Here is an 18,235-nt window from a genome sequence, read left to right as displayed (position 1 = left end):
ACTGCCCATTGTGTGAGCACCTGTTCAAAGCAGGGAGAGGCAGGATCTTACTCTTGAGAAGCCTTTTTTAGCATAGTAAGGTCATCTGTAGGTATTGGAATCCAAGGCCTGAATTCTGCCTCCACGCCTACATTAATGGAAAACATGTGGATGGGAAAGGGTCTAGCGGCTGCCCTGAGAGCCTGGGGTACCCGGGGACTGCCACAAGTGTGAGGGTCCTCACTAGGTGCAGATGGGATGACCTCACATGGGTTATTGCCTCAAGGTCATCTAAGTTCATTCCATGGATATTTGGAGAGTTGCTGACTAGGCATTGTTGTGTTGTCTGCTGTCATGTCATTTTCACTATGGGAGCTCTCTCTCCCTAAGTCATCAACTCTTGCCTGTGAGGCAGAGGCCTGGAGTGACAGGCTCTTATCACTCACAGATTCATTATGTTTGGTAATCTGTGTGGGTTTCTGAGAGGGTGATATGTTTCCCATGTTTGAGCACTTAATAGCGGCAACCACACCGATTCTAGCCAAAAGAAAGACACCCACAGCACTGCTGCTATAACAAAACTAATTCCTAGCACCTCAGTGGCTGATGGCATTATGCAAGGGGTTCCCTACGTTAGACGAACAGACAGTGGTGTATCAGATCATAAGTATGGCCTGTGCTAAGTGGAAGACTTCCTTGATTCATTAGGTCAAGGCCGTATGCCCACACAGTGTCTCCAGAGCATCACCTCTCTCAAGTGAGGGAAGATGACTTGGTTTCCAATTCTGGGATAATCAGTCCCTTACGTAAATTTGCCGGATGAACCGAAAGTAAAAGGAGGAGCAGAGAAGTGACGTTATGCTTCTGGGCAGTGTGTGCCTAATCTGGGGTCACTTAGACCAAGGACAACGATAAGGAAAGGGGTACAGGAGGGGGTTCTGTGCTCACCCTCACAGAACCAAACAGCACACAAAACACAGAGGGGCCTACTTGCCGAAATCAAGGGGGGACCTCACCAAGTCCAACACGCTGTCTCTCTCAGTCACATTGGGGGCCAAATGTTGCTGTGGATTTGTTCTGAGAGGAGGAGCGCAGTGGGGGTAAGAGGCACAGAGTCACCACACAGACCCTGAGAGCTGGGTGAAAGTGGGCCAGAGGCGATCATCCTGTAGACTCCTTTATTTCAGTTGGTAAAGTAGCTTATATAGCCAAGGTAGACAATCTGGTCAAGGGGCGGTTTATGCCCTAACCAATCACAGCCTATTGTGAGGCAGGCTCTGTTGCCAGGTGGGTTTTGAAATCATTCTTGAGTTAATGATGCTCACTTGCCTGTGGCCATCTTGGCATGGCCTTCTCATTCCACCACATTCAGAGAAACCCTACATCCAGCCAATGATTCTGTTAGATGTCATAAAACCCAAGCCTCTTCCTCTTTTTTAAATATTATTTATTTAGATTGCAGAATTACAGAGGGGGGTTGGTGACAGGGAGACAGAAAGGGATCTTCCTTCTACTGGTTCACTTCCCAAATGGCTGCACCAGCTTCACCCAGAACTTCCACGTGGGTGGCAGGGGCCCAAGGATTTGGGCCATCTTCTGCTGCTTTCCCAGGTGTATTAGCAGGGAGCTGGACCAGCAGTGGGGCAACTAACATTCAAACTGGCACCCACTTGGGATGCCAACATTGCAGGCATCAGTTTAACCTACTATGCCACAGTGCCAGTCCTTCAAGCCCTTTCTTAACCTTTCAATAAGATCAGTGGGACCTGAGAATTGACTGATTGAGTGGTAATGCAATACCAGACAGAAACAGCCCTGGATCCCAATGTCCTCATGACAACTGAGCTGCCCCAGACTACACAGCTGGCATTTTCACTAGTCTCCTTGGACGCACTATGAGGAAACTTAACATGGAGAAGGAGTTTGTATGATGGCTTCTTTGTTGGAAGAGTCTGGGGCAGATTGCAGCAACTGTTCAGGCACCAAGTCTCTGAGGAACCCTTTGGGGATAAGAAACCGTTTCCATTCATCTTGATCCCTTGCCAAGCTGCAACTAGTGAAGCCAGCCATGTCTTCTCTCCTGTCTCCACCTTTCATGCTCCCCCATCTCGCCCACAGGAAAGCATGATCCTAGTGAGTGATCACACCCTAGTGAGTGATCAGAGGCCTCATTCCATAGTCCCTGGGGTCACAATACTGCAGCTTAGACATGGAGCACTGTGGAGACCTAGCAGCGCAGGAGGAGCTAGAGGCCTGGCAGAAACGTGACAACATGGCCAGTCCAGGCTTCCTGGTTGATCAAGACCCTTAAGGTCACCCTTACACTAAGAGAGAATCACCTTTTGGGAACTGTTCATGAAAGGGCTATGAGTCAAGGACTGTAATGTGTCACACACAAACACACAAATAAATAGTTACACATGGATTCACTATTTTGAAGAAACAATCTTTGTTCTTTGACAACCTACATCCATCTCGATTCTTTCATAGCATTTTATATCAGACCAGGTGGAGTCTTCTTCAGGAATAAAAACTCTCAATGTCTCAGAATTATAGAGTGCTCAACATGTTAAAAGAATTTCGAGCCTAGGGAAGGAGAGCCGAGGGACGGCGGCCTCGGCATTGGAGCCGCTACTTCCCTCCTTCCTGAGGGAACAGCACCGCCACCAGCGCGCGGGCCAAGGCCAGGGCGAGCCGGGCTGGTGGCGCTCCGGGAGGATAGAGGAAGGGAGGAGGGTGGGCGAAGGGGCGGGAGGGCGTGCGGGGAGGGTCTCGCTCTCCCGACGACCAGAACCCGAGAGGGAGACCCTGGCGGCGGTGCCTGCCACTCGGCGCCTCCCGTCGTGCTGGAGGGCGGCTTGTGAGGGGCTGGCGGGGCCGGGCCCGGGCCGCTGTTCCCGCAGTCCCCTGCGCCGCCGCCCGCGCCGCCGCAGGGCTCCTCGGGTGCTGCCGCCGCCTGCTCAGGCTCCTGAGGTCCGGCTACAGCTGTGGCTGCGGCTGGCACGGCCCAAGAACCGGAAGGCCGTGGACGGCTCAGATCGCCCTGAAAAAGGCACAGCTGCATTCCGCTCCGCGGGCGAAGAAACTGGAGAAACTTGGAGTGTACTCCTCCTGCAAGGCTGAGGCGTCCTGTAAATGTAATGGCTGGGGGCTGAGGCGATGTCACCCATGCTGTATGACAAAGTCACAGCTGCAGGAGGCAGAACTCAGCAAAGCAGGAAGGCCCTGAATGAACTGAAGCCATCTTCTCTGTTGTTTTTATTAGGCTTAATAGTGATGTAATCATTGGGTTTGGGTGTGAGAATAACGGATATCAATGTAAGCAAAATTGTTGTTTCTTGTAAAAAAAATGAGTTACAGGAGGTGACTGGAGTAATGAGGGGAATCCCCTAAAATTTGTATAGAGTAAAATATTATTAGCAACATGAGTAATGAGTTTTATGAGAAAATAGAACAGAAAGAGCATGCAGGTGCTTGTTCCCACTGACCTCCCCTTTGCCTTACACAGGAGTATATGATGAGACTGGGAGGTACGTAGTTAATAATACAGCAAATGGAATGATGAACAAGCACTACTATTCTTACAAAGGTTACGACCTTATGCCCCTGCTTGGAAATGTAGAAAAAAGGAACAAGGAACACTTACATTAGGCAATGGAGTAGGTTTTATAAAAACAGTTGTTGGAGGTGTGGTTTACCTTTAGAAAAATAGGATATAATCATTAGAACTTTCTCTATACAGTTTTAACCCTTTAAAATAAATCGATTAACATAAAATCTTAGACATTTTGTCTAGCACCTTTAGATAAGTTAAGCAAGTTTCATATAGCTAACGTATCCACTATGAATAGAGAAAAAGTTAGTGGAAAGGTTACGATGAGGCCATGAAAGGAAAATTAAACAAAACAAGATTAATAGAGAAAGGTATGCATACATGATCACTTGTGGTGTATTCTTTCCCGAAAGAAGAGAGATTTGGGAGGAAGAAGGCTTAATAAAAGTATATGTAAAGAGAGTATAAGATAAAGCAATAAGAAGGAACGGCAAAATGATGCCTTCCCTTGCCACCTAAACCTCATCCCTTCATTTCCTTTCTTCGCCAATGCCTCCCCTCCTTCAGAATCCCCTGGACCTGCCAAGGCTGGACCCCAGCAGGCTGGAAAAACCCCAACCCCTCTCCCACTCCCCTCAGAGCCCATCTGCAGCAAATAATCGTCAGTCTAATGGAATCCTGTCAGGGTTGTAGCCATGCCCTAGCTGCTCATGTTTCTCACCTGGAGAATGTGTCAGAGGAAGAAATGAACAGACTCCTGGGAATAATGTTGGATGTGGAGCATCTCTTTACATGTGTCCAGAAGGAGGAAGATGCAGATACCATGCAAGGTTATTTCTACCTATTTAAGCTCCTGAGACAGTTTATTTTACAAAGAGGAAAGCCTGTGGCTGAAGGCTCCTTGGAGAAGAAACCCTTATTTGAAAAGCCTAGTATTGAACAGGCTGTGAATACCTTTGTACAATATAAATTTAGTCACCTGCCATCAAAAGAAAGACAAACAATAGTTGAGTTGGCAAAAATGTTCCTAAACCACATCAACAATTGGCATTTGTGGCACTGTCTCAATGAAGACTGTGATTTCCCAATGTTGATATTTCTGGATATGAAGAGAACTGCACAAGGTGGCTGTGTTACCACAATGTGCCACAGTTCTGTGACAGTCTACCTCGGTATGAAACTACCCACGTGTTTGGGAGAATATTGCTTTCCTCAGTCTTCACTGTTATGAGGAAACAACTCCTGGAACAAGCAAGACAGGAAAAAGACAAACTGCCTCTTGAGAAACAAACTCTGATCCTCACTGATTTCCCAAAATTTCTGTCCATGTTAGAAGAAATTTATAGACAAAACTCTCCCATCTGGGATCAGGATTTTCTCTCAGCCTCTTCCAGAATCCAAACAGTTATCAACCCACCTCCTGTGGCCAGGACAGTTTCCTACAATTCAAACTCATCTTCATTTGAGCAGCCAAATGGAGGGAGTAGCAGTCCTGCCTGCAAAGCTTCTTCTGGGCTAGAGGCAAACCCAGGAGAAAAGAGGAAAATGAATGACTCTTATGTTCTGGAGGAGGCCAAGAAACCCCAAGTAATGGGGGATATTCCAATGGAATTAATCCATGAGGTGATGTCCACCATCATGGACCCTGCAGCAATGCTTTGACCAGAGACCAGTTTTCTGTCAGCCCATTCAGCCAGGGATAAGGTAGCAAGGCTGGAAGAGCACAGGGACAGGATTGAATTTCACCTGCTGGGCAATTCCCTGAACCAAAAATCAAACAAGAGGATCCTGATGTGGCTGATAGGCCTGCAGAATGTTTTCTTCCATCAGCTTCCCCAAATGCCAAAAGAGTATATCATGTGACTTGTCTGTGACCAGAAACACAAAACCCTCACTTTAATTAAAGATGGCCATGTTATTGGTGGTATATGTTTCCATATGTTCCCAACCCAAGGATTCACAGAGATTGTTTTCTGTGCTGTAACTTCAAATGAATAAGTTAAAGATTATGGAATACATGGGATGAATCATTTGAAAGAATATCATATAAAACATTACATCCTGAACTTCTTCACATATGCAAATGAGTATGCAGTTGGGTACTTTAAGAAATACGGTTTCTCCAAAGAAATTAAAATACCTAAAGCTAAACATGTTGGCTATATTAAGGATTATGAAGGAGCCACTTTAATGGAATGTGAGCTAAATTCTCAGATACCATATGCAGAATTTTTTGTCATCATTAAAAAGTAGAAAGAGATCATTAAAAAGCCGATAGATGGGGCTGGCACTATGGTGCAGTAGGTTAATTCTCTACCTGCGGCACCGGCATTCCATATAGGTGCTGGTTCTAGTCCTCTTCCAATACAGCTCTCTGTTGTGGCCTGGGAAAGCAGTAAAAGATTGCCCAAGTGCTTGGGCCCCTGCACCCACATGAGACACTGGGAAGAAGCACCTGGCTCCTGGCTTTGGATTGGCGCAGCTCTGACTGTCGCAGCCATTGGAGAGTGAACCAATGGACGGAAGACCTTTCTCTCTGTTTCTCCCTCTCACTGTCTGTAATTCTACCTTTCAAATAAATAAATAAAAATATTTTTTAAAAAAAGATGATAGAAAGAAAGCAGGCCCAGATTCAGAAAGTTTACTCCGGACTTTCATGTTTTAAAGATAGAGTTTGGCAAATTCCTATAGAAAGCATTCCTGGAATTAGAGAGACAGGCTGGACACCAAGTGGAAAGGATAAACGAAAGGAACCCAAAAACCCTGAACAGCTTTACAGCATGCTGAAGAACATCCTTCAGCAGGTGAAGAGCCATCAAAGCACTTGGCCCTTCATGGAACTGGTGAAGAGAACAGAAGCTCTGGGATATTATGAAGTTATAAGGTTTCCCATGGATCTGAAAACCATGAGTGAATGCCTCAGGAATGGGTACCACATATCTAAGAAATTATTCATGGCAGACTTACAGTGAGTCTTTACCAATTATAAAGAGTACAACCCCCCTGAGAGTGAACACTGCAAATGTGTCAATATTCTAGAGAAATTCTTCTTCAGTAAAATTAAGGAAGCTGGATTAATTGACAAGCAATATTTCCCTCTCTGCTTCTTAGAAATTCATCAAGCAGTGTGCCTAATGCAAGGTGGTTCAGTGTGCAAAGAACTGGACAAAATGTGATGAAGAGACTTGTAATAATCAGCACTTTTGAAAAAGAAACAAAAAAAAACCTCCTTTTAGCTTTATATGTATATATATATATATATATAAATTGACATAGAAATTATACCTGTGTTGATTGTCACAACTGTCAAATGTTAACAATTCTAGTAATTTTAGCTCATTGATCCTGGGTTAGGTAGCGCAGGGCACATTCTCCTCTTTGGATTCCCTGTGCTGAAGTCTTTCTCCACAACCTTGACCTTCCAGTGAGATAACCTGCACTGACCTCTGACTCACCCATAAAAGGAGATTCATCCCAACATTCACAAGGGAAGGGGTGAAAAGAGAGAATCTAGGGAAGAATCAGAGAAGAATCCCCTCCCCCATTGCCACCTGCTACCATCTATTGGGCTGTGGGATAGTTGATTGCTTAACTATCCAATTTTTCAGGTATCTAAAATGTGACAGTGGAAGCAGCTGATGACTTAAACACTATGTGTAAAAGGCACTTGAAATTCTTGAGAGGGGCAGACAGAACAGATGCTGAATGACTCGCAGTTGCAAGGCTTATGTTGGTTCTGTCTTCTAGACCAACAAATTTTCCTACCATCTTTGCTTTTAGGAGATTGCCTGCTAAGAACCATCACCAGTGTTTTTTGGTTTTTGGAGCTTCAGCTATAGCTGGAGTATCTTCAGAATGAGGTGAGGAATAAGGATGCAAACACCAGAGGTAATGCTATGCTGATAGACACCCTAAACTTGATCCAGGTCCTGAAGCATTGCTGACCATGAGACTGTGACACCTCTAAAAACTGGTGGATTTGGGGCTAATGCTGTAGCATAGGTTAAGCCTCTGCCTGTAGCACTAGCATCCTTTATGAGCACCAGTTCAAGCCCCAGATGCTCTATTTCTGATCTATCTTCCTGCTGATTGCCTGGAAATGCAAAATATGGCGCAGTGTTTGGGTTCCTGCTTCTCACATGGGAGACCCAGAAGAAGCTCCTGGATCCTGATTTTGGATTGGCCCAGCTCTAGTCATTGTGAACTCTCTCTCTCTTCCTTTCCTTCTCTCTCTGTGTAACTCTGACTTTCAAATAACTAAATAAATCTTTTTGTAAAAAAAAGACATATAAAAACTTCTTCCTACTTTTACTTGGTAAGATGTCAACTCTCTTAATGATTCAGTCACAACTGAATGATTCAGAGTGGATGGAAGGCCTCTTGCTGTCTCTCCTCCTCTGTAACTCTGTCTCTTAAATAAATAAATAAAGTCTTTTTTTAAAAAAGAAGGAATCCTTTAAAAAAAAAGACTGATGGATTTTTTCTTTCCTGCCAGCATGTGGAGTTCTCCAAGAAAGAAGACTTTAATATATTCATTTTGCACACTGGTTCCATGGTCCAGGATGATAACAAAGGAGGCCCCAATCAATACTTGTTGCATGAGGAAAGCACACATAGGTGATCAGATATCAGCCACCTCAATGTTTGGAGACACACGGGGTAGGGGAGCTGACTAACTGTGCACTTATGTGTCTTAAGAAAAAGAAACAGCAAGAATTAGAAACATTCTCAGTACTTCCAAAGGAAGAAATGAGCAGTCAGTGCATGTGTATCCACCTCCACTTCCTTTTCCATTGGTGATGTTTATCACCTTCCCCCATCCCTCACTGACAGTGATAGTGAGAGAGGCAGCCTAACAGCTTGACACAGTTCCTCCATTCCCACACAATATGGGGAGCTTGGGACATAGCTTTCCTTTCCAAATCAAACAACATAAAAGATCTGTTTTCTAATAAAACTTCTTCCCACCTAAACACGCAGCCTTTCTTTTCCAGGCAAGGAGTTCTGCTAGGCTGGGGAATGACAATAAAACCATAGATGAGGATGTCTAAACAGGAGGCACATATTCTGAGTTATGAAACCATGCATTATAAGTGAGCTTCCCAAAATTAAGGAGGAAAAAGAACAAAGAGAGATAGTGGTCAAGCAATGAATTATTCCTCAAACAAAAATGTTTTGGACACCATGTATAAGTCAAAGAATGTTTATGATGAAGAAGTGAACAAGCCAGAAACAGGTCTTGCTTCCCTGTGGTTTATATGCTGACACAGGAAACAAACATTAAGCAAAGAATGTAAGTGTGTTGAAGTGTTTTTTTTTTTTTTTGACAGGCAGAGTGGACAGTGAGAGAGAGAGAGAGAGAGACAGAGAGAAAGGTCTTCCTTTACCATTGGTTCACCCTCCAATGGCCACTGTGGCCAGCGTGCTGTGACTGGCACACCATGCTGATCCAAAGCCAGGAGCCAGATGCTTCCTCCTGGTCTCCCATGCAGGTGCAGGGCCCAAGGACTTGGGCCATTCTCCACTGCACTCCTGGGCCACAGCAGAGAGCTGGCCTGGAAGAGGGGCAACCGGGACAGAATCCAGTGCCCCAACCGGGACTAGAACCTGGTGTGCTGGTGCTGCAGGCAGAGGATTAGCCTATTGAGCTGTGGCACTGGCCATGTGTTGAAATTTAAAAAAGAAAAATGTGAAATGCACTGAGAACCTATCTTGGGGATACTAATAACAGGGGGGCTCTTACTAATTTTGAGGAAGGCAGTAATGAAATCTCACATGTGGGAGACTTGTGGCATCAACCAGGCCAAGACTGGTGGGAAGAGCATGTGAAATTAACACAAAGAACACTGCTGTTAAAACATTTAAGACTGCATGATGTCCAGTGCATAAAGAACACTGGGGATGATTGAGATAGAAGAGAGAGGGAGGCTGGGACTAAAGAACCAAAGTGACTCCATTTTTAAACAATAATAATAAAAAAAAACCAGCTTCCGTTTCCCATAGCAGACCCGGGTCCTTGTAAAAGGAGGCATTCAGGCATTCTGGAGATATCAAAGCTTACCAGGGACAGCTAGCTTGGTAGACCAAGGGCAGCACAGCAGAGATCTCTCAACAAAGTAACTCCCTGTACCCAAAGCTTCCATGCTGTATGTAACTCTTTTTTCCTGCTAATGTAGCCCCTTTTTCCCTTTAAAAACTCTCCCAAAGACCGGGGCCTCACTCCTTCCTCCACTGTGCTGGTTGGTTGGATGGGGTCCCTGTTGCGGCTTGTACTCCCGAATAAACCTTGCTTTTGCAGTTTGGTGTGAGCGACTCTCTGGGGGGTCTCTGTGGGGATCTAACGATCTGGGCACAACAGGACCAGGTCATTCACATGAACAAATCTTCTGTCTACTGGTTCACTCCCCAAATGGATGCAGCAGCTGGAACTGAGCCAGTCTAAAGTTAGGAGCCAGGAATCTCTTTCAGGTCTCCCACAAGGGTGCACATGCCAAAGTACTGAGGCCATCCTTTGTTGTTTCCTTGGTGTATGAGCAGAGAACCAGATCAGAAGTGGTGCAGCCAGGACTCAAATGAGCACTAATGTGGGATGACAGCACTGCAGGCTTTACCCACTATGCCACAGTGCCAGATCCTGAAGTAAAAATCTTGCCAACCAACTATACTCTATCCAGTAAAACTGTATTCAGAAATTAATGAAAATCAGAGTTTCCAAGACAGGCAAAAAACTAAGAAAATTAATCACCAAAAGACCATACTTACAAAAGATGCTTAAGAAAGTCCTATATAATGAAGTGAAAGAAAGTGAACTATTATTACAAAAACATGTAAACACCACTAGAAGAATAGATACACAAAAGAGAAATAGAAATGAATCTAAATGTATGAATTCAGTAAACCACCAGCCCCTCAAAATGGACATCAAAAGACAAAGAGCAGAACAAAGGTTTTTCAAAACAAACAAAATAAAAATTTTAAGACAAGACTAAGTCTTCATTTATTAATATTAATCTTGAATGTAAATGGACTACATTTCTAAATTAGAAGACATGGAATAGTTGGATGGATAGAAACCAAAACCCAATGATATACTGCCTAAAATAAAGCCACTTTATCAATATAGACACACAAATTGAACCAGCATTCTGATATGAGATGGGGGTGTACTAAGACTTCGCTTTACTTGTTACATCACAACACTTTCTTCTATAAAACTATTTGGGGTGCCAGCACTGTGGATTAAGTTACTACCTGCAATGCCAGCATCCTAAATAGGCATTTGTTGTTGGACCCTGCCACCCATATCAGAAACCTGAGTGAAGCTCCCGGTTCCTGGGTTTCACTTGGCCCACGGCTGGCTGTTGCAGCCATCTGGGTAGTGAACTAGTGAGTAGAATATTCTCTCTCTCTCTCTCTCTCCTCTGATTTCCCAATAAGGCAATAAATGTTTTTAAAAACTATCCTAATAAGCTGAAAGGGGAAAGAAACTGTTCAAACTCATTTTGCAAGGCTAGAATTATCCTGACACCACAGCTAGGGAAGGCCAGAGCAAAAACAGCAAAAGAAAAATATAGACCAATATTTCTGATCAATGTGAATTCAAGACTTCTCAACAAAATACTAACCAATAGAATCCTACTACACATCAAAAATTTCACTCAACATGATCAAGTAGGATTGCTTTTCTAAAGGAGAGTTACCTGTATTTTTTTTTTGACAAAGATGAAAAATAAGCAGAGAAGACAAGGATGACTCCAAGGTTTGGGGCATGAGCAACTGGGAGGGTGAGGCTGTCACTGAATAAGGAGGAAGGAAGCATTTGAAAGAAACAAATTGCAGAGAAGTATCAGGGTTTCACTTTGAACATGGTCAGTGTGAGGTACCTGGGGGACGGCTCCATGATAATCCTGAGACACTAACTTATATTCATGTCTGTAGCTCAGTGGGCAAGAGTAGACTGCAGAAATAAATGTGAGGCTCATAGCCTGTAGATGGTAAGTGAAACCTTGAGGCATGGAGAAGCCAAGAACAAAGAATAGAAGCAAAGCAGACCAAAGACAAGGCCCTGGGCTCTCCAACACTAAGAAATAGAACAGAAAGAGGGAAGAATCAAAAAATCCCTAGTTGGAGCAAAAAAAATCAAAAATCAAAAAATCCCTAGTTGTTACTGGATGAAAGCAAGGTGTTGCATGGAAGCCCAGAGAAGAAATCCCCCAAGAATAAAGGAGTGGTATGCTGTGCCCTGTGCTGCTGGATGACAGAGTGGGACATGATGTAAGAGATGACCCTGTGCTAGCACTGAGAAAGCATGGGTGCATTCTCACAGAAGTACTTGGAACCTCTAAGTCTTGGTTTAAAGACTACAAGCAAAAATCGAACTTAAAACACCAGAAGAGTCAATTTTTAAAAAGGGAAAATATTTTTAAAACCATAAATCAATGAAAATGAAAATGTGTCTACAGCCCTATAACAGACAGTTCCAAATGTGACTTCTATAAGTGTCAATAAATTAATAAATAAACTTCTGGCAAGACTGAACAAGAAAAACAAAACACATGCGATGTGATTTGAGTGGAGAAAGTGGATGTCACCCAAGTTTCAAAAACTTAAAGACTGTAAGATATTATGTCACACATAACTTTGGTTCAATAACATTTTTGGTGATTAAATGGATTTATTTTTGGAAATTACATATTACCATAATCAATTTTATGAAAAAGAACAAAAGGATATATCAACAATTATTATACAGTTTGAAAAATTTTTGAAATATGTATAATGACAAATTAAAAACAAAATGTGTACAATGTTTAAGCCCAGATGGTACTACTATTGTTGAACAGCGAATGCTGAGTGTCCTGTGTTTAACCTGGGAGGCCACCAGAGGGCACACAAACACATCTTTTTTGAAGAAAAGAAAGAAGGAAGGAAGGAAGGAAGGAAGGAAGGAAGGAAGGAAGGAAGGAAGGAAGGAAGGAAGGAAAGAAAGAAAGAAAGAAAGAAAGAAAGAAAGAAAGAAAGAAAGAAAGAAAGAAAGAAAGAAGGAAGTGAATTAAGACTGAAAGAACATGTAATTCCTGTTACTTGCTTAAAAAAAAAAAGAGAGAGGCCAGAATAATTTTGATAATGATGATTAATGAAAATAGAATGAAAAAGAGAACCATATGGTCACTTATGAATAAAGTTTAAGTCTGCTGTCATAGCCTATGGGTGAATGCATCCGATTTCATCTGAAAAAAGTTTAAATCTTAGAAAAATGAACTTAGCAGATTATTAAGTTAATGATGCATTATGAAAAAGTAATTTTCAAACCAGGAATAAAAATGTGATAAAACATTAATAACCATCCTGGTGGCAAGGGAAGTGCTAGGCACACATTTTGCAGTGGTGAGTAAAGAGCCTTTCTTCATTAGCCTCCCTGCAGAGGGAGGATTCTTCAAAGTACTCAGCAGAGGAAGGCCTTGCAATAGAAAAATATAATTCAAAATATTCACTGTTTCCTCCCCAACACAGTATGTGTTCACTGATGTGTTCACTGATGTAAAATATACACAGTGATCTCTAATTAGAATTAATATACACAGAGAAGCTCCTGGGACTAATATAACGTGTTCTCAACTGTCTCTAATATGAATATGATGTCCATGCCATAGTCCCTAGGATGAATCTCATATATACATGGCAGTCTCTTCTATGAACATGATGTCCACACTATATTCTCTGGTACTAGCAGAATGTTCTAAAATAGATGACACAGGGCTGAAGATCAGTTAAAGAACTACACTAGTGAATCTTCACACTTGTCAGAAGGCTGTAGTAATGAAGACAGTGTGATGTTGGGGAAGAAATACATGAGTGGATTAATGAAACAGAATAAATGGAATGAAAATACAGCATGTAAATTTAGTTAACTAATTTTGTCAATGGAACTAAGCCAATTCAACACAGAACATTCTGTTCCACAGATGTCAACTGAATAATTATGAGGAAAAATTAACCACATGCAAATCACATGAGAAAAAATCAACACAGACACAAATCTTATAGCTAGCCCAAAAATCCACTCACAATGGTCTATAAACTTAAAGTGTGAAAATTGTAAAAATTATAGAATAAAATCTATATGCTCTGTCACTTGCTGGGGAGGTTTTTAATGTATCTATTTTGCTGGAGAAGTTTTTAAATTATCTATTTATTTGTGAGTAGGGGAGGTAGAGACAGACAGAGCTCCCATCCACCAATTTATTCTGCAAATTCACAATATATCTGGGATTGGAATGGGCCAAAATAAGGATCTGGAAACTCAATACAGGTCTTTCACTTGAATGACAGAGACCCAACCCCTTGAACTATATCTGTTGCCTCCCAGGGTGTGCACCAGCAGGAAACCAAAATAAATAGGGACCAGAACTAGGACCTAAACCCAGTTTCTACAACATGGGATATGGGCATTCCAACATGATGTTCCAACTTCCAGGCCAGTCTATGGAAAAAAAATGTAAAATTGCCTGATCATGATAGAAAACTGTCAATTGTACAAAAAGTTAAGCATAGAAGTGCCATATGGGAACCAGTGTTGTATCATAGTATGTTAAGCCAACTTCTACAATGCCAGGATCTCATATGTGCATCCTCGCTGCTCCACTTCCACTGCCTGCATCCTAATGCACCTAAAAATGCGGCAGAATATGGCCCAAATTTGGCCCCTGCCATCCTTGTGGGAGATCTGGATGGGGTTCCAGGCTCCTGGCTTCTTCCTGTTACAGCCCCTGCTATTGCAACCATTTGGGGGGGGGGGTGAGCTAGTATGTCTGTGTGTCTGTGTCTGTGTCTGTGTGTGTGTGTGTCTTCCTCTCTGCAGCTCTTTCAAAGAAATATAATAAATCTTATTTATAAGAAAGTTACCATGTGATCCATCCATTTTTCTCTTAGATACAAATAAAAAAGGGGTGAAAACAAGTATTCAAACAGAAACTAGTACACTAGTGTTTACTTGCTCCCTTGCTCTCTTGGTTAACCCTAGGTATCATGGATAGTGTTTCTCTTGGTGCTGCATCACCATATCCCTTACTGTATAAGCCCCTGGGAGCTGAAGGTCACATGCTTATCCAGGCAACCCTGGACAATCAGGGTAGTACTATCTGAACTGGCACTCTGCATGTTCATATCTCACCAGAGGGACCTCTGGTAAATGTAGTCTTTGAGTTGCAAAGAAGAGTTTAACCAGACAGCTTCACTGTGTGCAGACACTGCCTGAAATGTCCAACATCATTTGGTTTCATCTACAGAAACTAACCACAGAAGTCCCCCATGTGTTGTTCTTGCTCAGTTTCTATGCCTCTCAAATAAAATAAGAATTTTTTTTAAAGATTTATTTATTTATTTGAAAGTCAGAGTTACATAGAGAGGAGAGGCAGAGAGAGAGAAAGAGAGGTCCTCCATCCGATGGTTCACTCCCCATTTGGTTACAATGGTGGCAACTGCGCCAATCTGAAGCCAGGAGCCAGGATTTTCTTCTGGGTCTCCCACATGGGTGCAGGGGCCCAAGGACTTGGGCCATCTTCCACTGCTTTCCCAGGCCACAACAGAGAGCTGGATCAGAAGTAGAGCAGCTGGGTCTCAAACCAGTGCCCATATGGGATGTCAGTGTTTCAGGCCAGGTTGTTAACCTGTTGTGCCACAGTGCCAGCCCCAAAATAAAAAAAAAATTTAAGGTCCAGCATTGTAGCATAGTGGGTAAAACTGCCTAAAATGCTGGTATCTCCTTTGGGCACTGATTTGGTCTCAGTTGCTCCACTTCTGATTCAGCTCCCTGCTAATGGCCTTGGAAAAGCAGTGGCAGATGGCCCAAGTGTTTGTCCCCCTTCCACCCATGTGAGAAACACAGATGGTGCTGCTGACTCTTGTATTCTGCCTGGCTCAGCACTGACTATTGTGGCCATCTGGGAATATCTCTCTCTCTCCCTCTCCCTCTCCTTCTCTGTCAAAAATAATTTTTTTTTTAAAAAAGAGAGAGAGCACCGAAGATCCCATCCACTGAATCACTGTGTGCCTACAATAGTGAGACCCAAGATCTGGGAACACAATCCAGGTCTCCCACCTTGGTGCCAGGAATGAAATTAATTGAGCCATCACCATTGTGTGTCAGGATATATATAAGCAGGAGCTTGAAAAAGGAACCAGAGCTTGGATTCAAAACCTAGATATAGGACTTGGACATCTTGACTACAGCCCACTCCAACATTGGCATTTTTGAGAGGAACCCTTCTTTTATGTTGTAGAATGTGTCTATATTTCAGTTTTTCAGATATTTCTTCAGAATGGATTCAGTTCATATATGTTTAGCAGGAATACTATGGCCATACTTGTGTGCACTCTCTGTGCAACCCACTAGATGGAAATGGAATGTTACTACATCACTGATGATATTTACTATTTATTCAGTTAGAGTTAGGGTGAGGGGTGGGGAAAGAATCATGGTTAGAGTTTATTGTCACCGTTGGGTCTTAGCTACTGTGTTAGACATATGGTGGCACTACAAAAAGTTCATGGAAGGTGGAATTAAAAGATAAGTTGATTTTTGTACCAAAATTTTTAGAATACACCCGTAGTCTTTTCAGAATGCTCGTGTTCCATGAATTCTAGATCCTTGTGTATGCAAATTAGGAGTTGTCATCTTCATTCTGGGGGACCTTCTATTCCAAGAACGAGATTTATTTATTTATATCTTCTTTAAATTTTATTATTTTTGAGATAACATTTTAATTTACACTATAGTTGAAGACTAAGTACTCCACTAAACAAAGAATTCAACAAATAAAAATTTAAATGATCATATTTTATCAGGAAAATAGTTGATGTTTATAAATAATATTCGAATAAAAGATGCTCAAGTTTACTCATGTAAAATAAATTTTAAAATAGTCACAAAATCATTAAAACTATAGTAATATATAACAATAATATATACTCTAATAGTATATGATTATTATTAATTTGATTTTTTTAAATTTTTGACAGGCAGAGTGGACAGTGAGAGAGAGACACACAGAGAAAGGTCTTCCTTTTGCCATTGGTTCACCCTCCAATGGCCGCTTCGGCTAGCGCGCTGCAGCCGGCGCACCGCACTGATCCGAAGCCAGAAGCCAGGTGCTTCTCCTGGTTTCCCATGGGGTGCAGGGCCCAAGCACTTGGGCCATCCTCCACTGCACTCCCTGGCCACAGCAGAGAGCTGGCCTGGAAGAGGGGCAACTGGGACAGAAGCCGGTGCCCCGACTGGGACTAGAACCCAGTGTGCCAGCACCGCAAGGTGGAGGATTAGCTTAGTGAGCCGCGGAGCCAGCTTTTATCAAGCTTTTAATAAATCAAATTAAGGCCAGCGCTATAAACATGGTTATGTAGATATCTCTTTAATACAGTGTGTTTGTGTCTTTTGGGTATATAGTGGGTAGTGGGATAACTGAATCATATAGTGAATCTATTTCCAGTTTTTTACAGAATTCTCCGTATTATTTTCCACAGTTACTGCATTAGTTAACATACCCATCTACAATGTTTAAGAGTTTCCTTTTCTTCACTTCTTCAACATCATTTATCTCTCACTGCCTTTTAGATAATAGCCATTCTAATATGGCTATTACTTGCATTTTGGCTTTGACTTGCATTTTCTTGATGCCTAGAAATATTGAGCACCATTTTCATATATTGGCTAGTTATTTATATTTCTTCCTTTTTGAGAACTGTCTGTTGATATCCTTTGTCCATTTCCTAACTGGATTAGTTGTGTTTTTTGTTTGTTTGTTTGTTTGTTTAGCTTTATGAGTTGCTGATGTATTTTGGATATTAACCCTTTGTCAAATAAATATATTGCTAATATTTTTTCATTCTGCAGGTGGTACCTTCATCTTATTTATTGTTTCCATTGTGGTGCAAAAGATTCTGAGTTTGATATAATCCCATTTTTTCTGGTTTTGATTTTTTTTTGCCTGTACTTTGGGGGGTTTTTCAAGAAGTCATTGCCTATACCAATGTCTTGAAGTGTTTCCTCCACATTTTTTCCAATAACTTCATAATTTTAGGTCTTAAGTTTAGGTCTTTGATCCATCTTGAATTATTTTTTATATGGTGACAGGGATCTAATTTCATTCTTCCACACATACACATCCAATTTTGCCAGCACCATTTACTGAAAAGATTATCATTTCTGTAACACATGGTCTGGGCACTTTTGTCAAAAATTGGTTGGTTGTAAGTACATGGATTAATTATGACCTCTATATTCAGTTCCATTGAACTGTGTATTGGTTATTAAATCTTTTTAATCAATATAGTATGGTTTTCCACATATAAGTCTTATGTTTTTTTGAGAGATTTATACCAAGTGTTTCATTATTTGAGCAGTTGTTCATGATATTGCATCTTTAGTTCAGTAAGAAAGTTGATTTAATTTTTTATTTATCTGAAAGGCAGTGATATAGAAACAAGGAGATCTTCTATCTGCTAGTTTGCTCCACCAAATGCCTACAATAGCTGAAGCTGAGGCAAGCAAAATTCAGGAGTCAGGCAATTAATCCAGGCCTCCTATGGTAGTGAGAGGGACCTAAATAATCAAGCTATCATCTACTTCTTCCAAGGCTGCACATTAGATGGAAGCTAGAATCTGAAACAGAGCTCAGCTTTAACCTAGACATTCTAATATGGGAT

The 18,235-nt window shown here is 42.0% G+C and overlaps 2 pseudogenes; both read left to right on the top strand.

The window, feature by feature from the left end:
• The first annotated feature begins 1,874 nt into the window (after positions 1–1,874).
• Positions 1,875–6,708, top strand: LOC138848289 (histone acetyltransferase KAT2B-like; annotated as a pseudogene).
• A 697-nt stretch (positions 6,709–7,405) lies between these two features.
• The window catches only part of LOC127489731 (protein arginine N-methyltransferase 6-like), a 44,465-nt pseudogene continuing 33,635 nt past the window's right edge, over positions 7,406–18,235 (top strand).

This window comes from Oryctolagus cuniculus, unplaced genomic scaffold, assembly GCF_964237555.1.
Source record: "Oryctolagus cuniculus unplaced genomic scaffold, mOryCun1.1 SCAFFOLD_40, whole genome shotgun sequence".
In the NCBI taxonomy this organism is placed as follows: Eukaryota; Metazoa; Chordata; class Mammalia; order Lagomorpha; family Leporidae; genus Oryctolagus; species Oryctolagus cuniculus.
Note: the sequence above shows the minus strand (reverse complement) of the source record. Positions and strands in the feature narration are given on the sequence as shown.